We start from the raw sequence: 7,824 nt of genomic DNA, 5'->3' as shown, positions 1-7,824 counted from the left end.
TAGGTTTACAATGTAATCAAGACACGGCTATTTTATTAAAGGGTAATTAATCTGAAAGCTATCTTATGTTATATATTTCCCTATGCCATTTTTCAAAGTAAATGTAGAGATACACTTGCTTTTCCTATGGTTGATTCAGTAAATGAAATAAAAATCTCAAACAAAAGAGAGATGAAATGTCAGGTTGCACAGAAAATACAGAATTATGCTATATAAATAAGAAATATGATGTGTTTACTATCCAACCTATTTGTTTACCAAGGAAAGACAAATATGTTTTTGTGTGTGTGTTACATTTCCCAACCCAAAACCATATTATTTGCCTCAGTGTGTGATCACCAGTGCTTGCTTGCCACAATATCCCAAGAATGCTATAGAAGTTGGGGGCTGGAGGGATGGGTCAGCCTGGTGATGGGTATTAAAGAGGGCACGTAGTGCATGGAGCCCTGGGTGTTATACGCAGACAATGCATCGTGGAACACTACATCGAAAACTAATGATGTACTGTATGGTGATTCACATAACATAATAAAAAAGATAAATAAAAGTAAAAACAAACAAAAACAAAAAAAAACAAAAGAAGTTGGGCAATAAATAAATTTGCATGTTGAATGGATTTTGGAAAATCCATTTCTTTTTTTTTTAAGATTTTATTTGTTTATTTGACAGAGACACAGCAAGAGAGGGAATACAAACAGGGGGAGTGGGAGAGGGAGAAACAGGCTTCCTACTGAGCAGGGAGCCTGATGTGGGGCTCAATCCCAGGACCCTGGGATCATGACCTGAGCCGAAGACAGAGCTTAATGACTGAGCCACCCAGGTGCCCCAAAAATCAGAGTTTCTGATGACTTCTAGCTAAGCACATTTCTTTCTAATATTATTCCCAATGATTGTGTCACTCAAAGTCATATTCCTCATTTCCTATGGTTTGCTGAACTCACACATTATATAATTCACTCCCTGAATATTTATACAATATACCTAGCTATAGGAACATCTTTGAATTGACTTCCTCTTTTTCTCATATGATATGACATTCAGGGGAACTATATCTCTAACTGTCATAAGCACTCTTATTAAGCAAAAGATTGTCAAAAATAAATATAAAATCTCAGTTTACAGATACTTTTAGGCTACATCTATCAGATAACCCGAAAATAAGAAAAGATGATGTTAACATTTTTTTGTTGCCATTACCTAAGATAGTCTTCATGTGAGATAGAATAGTTGGTTATGTTAAAAAAAGAAAAAAAAAAAAGAGGCAAAGAGATTTGACTGTTTTTGCTCTGCATTGTCTACGTATTCCTTGTTCCTCCCCATCCCTTCCTCCCCTGTACTTGTCTGACTGGGTACTGGCTACCCAACTGGCTAAAACTGGTCAACTTGTCTTCTTGTTTTGTCATGTAAATGTAATGTAATTATATCACAACATCTGAGATTAAACCCCAAATACACCAGTATCTTCTCTAGGCTGAATACTTTAGGTACCCATGAAAATAGCTATCTGAAATCTCATTTTAGGAGAAAGTCAGAGATTGAAAGGAGAAAATTTGAGAAGGTAGTGTTAGGTCCCTCCCTCAGAGGTCATCTGAGGCTACCTCTGATTTTCTATTTATCTTGATGAATTTGTGACTCATCACTGTACCTCAATAAATAGAACAATAAGTTCTTATTTCATAACTTGAGTAGTTCTCACTGTAGGATTTTCCTTTGCATAGAAGGCTGCTTCTGTAGATCTTTGCTTGGTTCACTGCTTTTCATTATCCACAGCTCAGAAACTCCTGGAATATCTCAGATAGCAACCCCTGCATCAGTCAGTTCTATTCCATTGCTCTTCTGTATTTATTTCATGGTAATAAGTATACCTGTGTCATCTTGTCTCCCATGATTAGAATGTGAGCTCCATCAGAGCAAGTTCATTGTCCATCTCTTACACGATTGAACCCTGTGCGTCTGTGATTTCAGGGGTCATGTTCCTTCAAAATTCAGGCAGTCCAGACCACCTAGGGCTGCTCAAGCACAATGATGCCTTCACTTGAACTAGAAAAAGCTATCTTCTCTGGCTGAGCTTTTTCACAAAGTTACCTCCTCTTAGTGACATGAACCCCAAGTACAAAGCTCAGCAAGTAGAATGAGCTGTCCTATGGACTAAAAAAGCATCTGATTCCTCTAGGCAACCCCATGCTAGGACACTCCACTGGTTGGGTAATCTGTATAATCTCATAAGTGGTGATTCTGATCCTATCTCTGCTATAGTTCACACCATCACCAAGACATGGGAGATTGTACCAGAATCACATCCAAACTTAGGGAAGGGAGTCCGTTGTGGTGGTATGACGTAGGTCCTCTAACTTCTCCCTTGTCCCCCACTTCTGCTCTGAAAATAACAAAGACAGTGTTTTACACTTATGGCAAAGGATCGTGTCTTATTCATTTCTGATTCTCCACTGCCTAGCGTAAGATTCAAAATTGTTCGAGAAATTCCTCGCTTCACCGTATGTTCTTTGCATGAACTTAAAAAATTTCTTAATTTCTCTGTTTCAGGTCCTCATCTGTAAAATGGGATAAAATTTGTAAATAACTCCTAGGAGTTTTTTAAGGATTAAATGGGCTAACCCACAAAAAAATTTTTTGGAATAGTTTTTGGTAAGTGTAAGTTTAAAAAAATCAACTAGTCATAGTAGTAGTAGCAGTAAATAGTAAAATTATGTGCATTTGTATGCTTACCATCAGTTTCATTTTATTTTGTAATATATGAACTTCAGTATTCATTTTATTTTATTCATTTATTTTAATAAATACAAACATTTTATTCATTTTATTTTGTAATATATGAACTTTATTTTGTAATATAAATAATTCATTTTATTTTGTAATATATGAACTTCAGTATTTCAACTGGACCCCAAGGGAGAGGAATGCAAAATCAGAAGTCTTCTTTGAGTGAGTGAGCTATATAAACCTCAGTGTCAAAATTGTCTAAAAAGTTGAATTACTGAATAATCAACAAATATGTTCCAGGGGTGCCTGGGTGGCTCAGTCAGTTAAGCGTCTGCCTTCAGCTCAGGTCATGATCCCAGAGTCCTGGGATCAAGTCCTCATCAGGATCCTTGCTCAGCCTGCTTCTCCCGCAGCCTGCCACTCCCCCTGCTTGCGTGCTTGTTCTCTCTCTCTGTCAGATAAATAAAATCTAAAAAACAAAAAACAAACAAAACAAAACAAAACCCCACAAATATGCTCCATATTCTTTCAGTCTTTCATCTTCCTATTTTCACTTTCTTTCCCCCTTCTCTTTCTTCTCTCTCACTCTATTTACACAGATTTTAATGTACTGTAATAATGTAATGTTTGGAATAATGTACCGTATTGGAGACCTATAGAACTCAAATGACCTAATGTAGCATTTTCTGAGTCAAAGTCAGTGTTTATTAACAATAACACATCAACACTCCTTGCCCAATGAAAATTCAAAAGCTGTAGACCCCATGTGGCTACATCTCTCCTTCATCCCATAAGTAAGCAGGAGCATGGTTCTTGCAGGATGGATGTAATTTCTCATTGATACCCACTGTTATCAAATCTTCAAATTTGGAAAATGCTTCAACTATTTTTGGGGGGGATTATAATTATTTATTTTTTTAAAAGATTTTTTTTAAAAAAGATTTATTTATTTGAGAGAGAGAGAGAGCGCGCGCCTACAGGGGGAGGGGCAGAGGGATACGGAGAGAGAATCCTAAAGCAGACTCCCCGTTGAGCACAGGGCTTGGCATAGGGATCCATCCCAGTTCCTCAAGATCATGACCTGGGCCCAAATCAAGAATCAGACACTCAACTGACTGAGCCACCCAGGCACCCCTATAATTATTTTTTTAATGTTGCTGACATAGAGGATGATGTTCCTCGACTATCTCCCTTGCTTTTTGCTCTGTTGTTTACCCATTGCAGCCACGTTTTCTTCTTCAGCTTAACCTTCCTGGGATGCTCACTCAGATTCATGGTGTTGGATGCCACTCATTCATTCAACAACTTTTATGAAACACAATCTATGCGTCAACACCAGTTGGTTTAAGATTACCTCCATGGTCCTCTGATATATTTAATTATTACTCAAGGATTATCTGTGCAATCAATCAAGCCATGGTGTGGAGAATATAACAACACCAGAGTCATAGAAATGTAGGCCTAGAATGAGAATTTAATAGTTAAGACTCCCACTTTCAGGCAAAACCACAGCTATTGCCAAAGAAATGAGACTCTGTTTTCAAACATTCAGCAAAGTGATTCCATAGCTTTTGTTAACATACTGTGATGTTTTATTCAGAAAAAAAAAAGACAAAATAAGGATTTTCCATAGTATGTTTTTAAGCTCCATTTAAATTTAATAATGTAGATATTTCTGAATATCAATATTTAAAAGATTAAGAATTCTTCAAAGATGAACATATTTATAATTAAACAGTTTTAAAACACATGAAGATTGTGGAGCACTTGAGTGTCTCAGTCAGCTAAGAGTCTGACTCTTGATTTTGGCTCAGGTCATGATCTCAGGGTCATGGGACCAAGCCCCACAACAGGCTCTGTGCTCAGAGGGGAGGGTGCTTGAGATTCTTTCCCTCTCCCTCTCCCCCTGCCTCTCCCCCTGTTCGCATTCTGCCTCTCTTTAAAATAAATAAATAAATCTTAAAAAAACAGATTTTAGAAACCCATAAAGATTATAATTTCCAACTTTGGAAAAGATACATTCTCTAACCTTCCAACTTTTCCTTTGCCATGGGTTCTTCTCCAAAAGTGTCAATGCAAATAGTTCTATTTTCTTTTAATCATTCATAGGAGTTTTTACTTTTTTGGTGTTTCTCAAATTCCAGTGTATCCACCGCTGTCTCGGCATTAACTTGGGTGTCTGTTAAAAGTGTCTGTTTAAGGGCCCTACCTCCCAGCTACTGAATCAAATATTGGTGCTGTTTGGTACTCTTTGTTATGAGATTTAATTCTTCTTTTTGTTCTGATTTGCATGGTTCTTCAATTACTTGATTATGTGTTTAGTACACAGATCATTCATTAAGTAGAATTATTTCCCAATAAAATTGTAAGTTCCTTTTGAAGGCTAGGACACTACTCTATTACTCGTTGTATGCTAGGACTATCATAATTCAGTAGAGATTCAGGATGTCAAAATTCTTCACATCTTTATTACTTCTTTATATCCCCTATTCCTTAACTCCATCTAAGTTCTATTTTAACCCACTCCTAATTTAGTAGAATGTATTAGATGTGATACCTTACAGATCCATGTTTTAAAAATTCTGACTAGATTTCAGTTCTTTTCTCTCCTCTCTGTTGTTCCTAAAGATCTTCATGTTACTTGTCTCATTTAGATCATCTCTTCCTTAGCTCTTCCCGCTGTTTTTCTATTTCCTGTGTCTTTATGCCCAATAGCTGCTAATCAGATAAATGTTAAGAGAAATATCAAGTACTAGATAAGGTGGATGCTTCAATATTGCCTTGTCATCTATTGTCTGGGTATTCTTTTTTTATATGTGAAATTGTGCCTCAATTACTATCACTGTTTCAATATACTTCCATATAAAATAGTAATAGTAATAGGAATACCTTAGAGATAGTGCAGTTTCAGTTCCCAATGACAACTGCAATAAAATGACTATCGCAAGAAAGCAAATAGTGCAGTAAAGTGAGTCAAATAAGTTTTTTGCTTCCCTGGTGCATATAGAAATTACGCTGACACTATCTTGTAGTCTATTAAGTATGCAATAGCATCATGTCTAAAAAAAATGTAGATACCTTAATTTAAAAATACTTTATTACTAAAAAATGATAACCATGATCTAAACTTTCAGTGAGTCATAATCACCATTCTTGGGGCACCTGGGTGGCTCAGTCAGTTAAGCGTTTGCTTTTGGCTCAGGTCATGATCTCAGGGTCCTGGGATCCAGCCCCCCATTGAGCTCTCTGCACAACAGAAAGCCCGCTTCTCCCTCTGCCTGCTTCTCCCCCTGCTTGGCTCTCTCTCTCTCTCTCTCTCTCTGATAAATAAATAAAATCTTAAAAAAAAAGAAACATAGCCATAATCACCAATCACACATCACCATAACAAATATAATAATAATGATAAGAATAAAGTTTGAAATATTGTGAGAATTACCAAAATGTGACAGGGACACAAAGTAAGCAAATGCTGTGGGGAAAATGGTGCCAAAAAACTTGCTTGATGCAGGGTTGCTGCAAACCTTCAATCCTTAAAAAAAAAAAAAAAAGCCCCCAAAACAAAAAACACAGTTAAAGTGCAATAAAACAAGGTATGGCTGTAATAATAATGTCATTTTTACTCTCCTTAGTGTGAGTTAGTTAGAAGAAATCCTTTGTTCATGTATACTAATATATTTTGTAAAAAAAATTTAAAGAAAGGGGTGCATATATATACATAGAGATAATAGCTATTTGCTCTCCATATTTTGAATTTTGTGTCTTCTTTCATTTTTTAAATCTAGATGATACTAAACTCTTCATTTTGTTCCATCACAGATAGAAGGAATTTTGCCAACCAACTTAGGCAGAAATCTCAGAAGAATAGACAACTAGGATCCATTTAACAAAAGACTTGTGGGTGGGGGGGGGAGAAGAGGAGGAGGAAGAGGATATGGAGATGAGGAAGAGGTTATGCTTTTGACTATTCTGCTCCAGTATAGACACTAGTTTAACCCAAGCAGGTTTACAGAAAGGGAAATAAATACTTATTAGTGATTCACAATCCCTTGCTGCAGCCATCAAGCCTATGGAAACCATAGGAATTTTTCTACCGCATAAAATATAGTTTCTGTTTAGTCTCAAAAATATTTTCCTGTTGGTAGCATTTAGATATTTAAGAAAAAAAAATTATCCCTAATGCCAAATTCTAAGGAATAATATTACCTTTGAAGACCAAATTAATTAAATTGATAAATAATAGCCAGCACATTTATTTGTTGATTAATAAAGGATATTGTTAATAAATGATTGAGAAGTGTTAGGTATACTGAAAAAAATTAAATCAAGAACATTGGATGTCTTAAGAGTATTTTTTGAGAAAACTGATAACCAATGGTTTTCACTGAACCTTTTCTAGAAGAAGACACTGTGACTAATAGGACAGCATGGAGCATTAAAAAAAGGAGTAAGAGAGAATTTGACAATGTTTAAATAAACTGAACACTGAATATAGTGGACAGGAATATGGTTCTCAGAGTTATATATTCTGTTATGTGCCACCATCCTTTGCTTATATGTAATATTCATTAAGCAACTGGTTTGTCATGAGTACATAATAACATGCTTTTTGAATGAATGATTAAAGTTGAGAATGATTCATTAAATAATTATATCCATATTTTGCCATTTATGGTGGCTATTTAAAGCAATATGAAGAATAATCACATAATAATATCTTCACATTATATTTAAAACAGACTATAAAACAGGTTATTTAAAAACAGGTTTTAAAATTGCAGAGTACAGTCATATTTTTGTGTAATGATAATATATTTTAAATTTAAGTTATATATATACAGAATTTTAAAAAGAATACACATTGAAAAAATAGATTTCCTCTATTTTTTTAATATTTTAAACAATTCAATAGAAATCCTTAGCAATAGCCTAGGAAATACATCCCTAGTTATGTATAAGGATAAACTACTCTAATTGCTAGATCAAAGGGTTTCTTTTCCTTCCTTCCCTTCCTCCTTCCCTCCCTCCTTTCTTTCTTTCTTTCTTCCTTCTTTCTTTCTTTCTTTCTTTCTTTCTTTCTTTCTTTCTTTCTTTCTTTCTTTC

Source organism: Mirounga leonina, unplaced genomic scaffold (genome assembly GCF_011800145.1).
Source record: "Mirounga leonina isolate KUSES-001 unplaced genomic scaffold, KU_Mleo_1.0 Mir_234, whole genome shotgun sequence".
In the NCBI taxonomy this organism is placed as follows: domain Eukaryota; kingdom Metazoa; phylum Chordata; class Mammalia; order Carnivora; family Phocidae; genus Mirounga; species Mirounga leonina.
Note: the sequence above shows the minus strand (reverse complement) of the source record.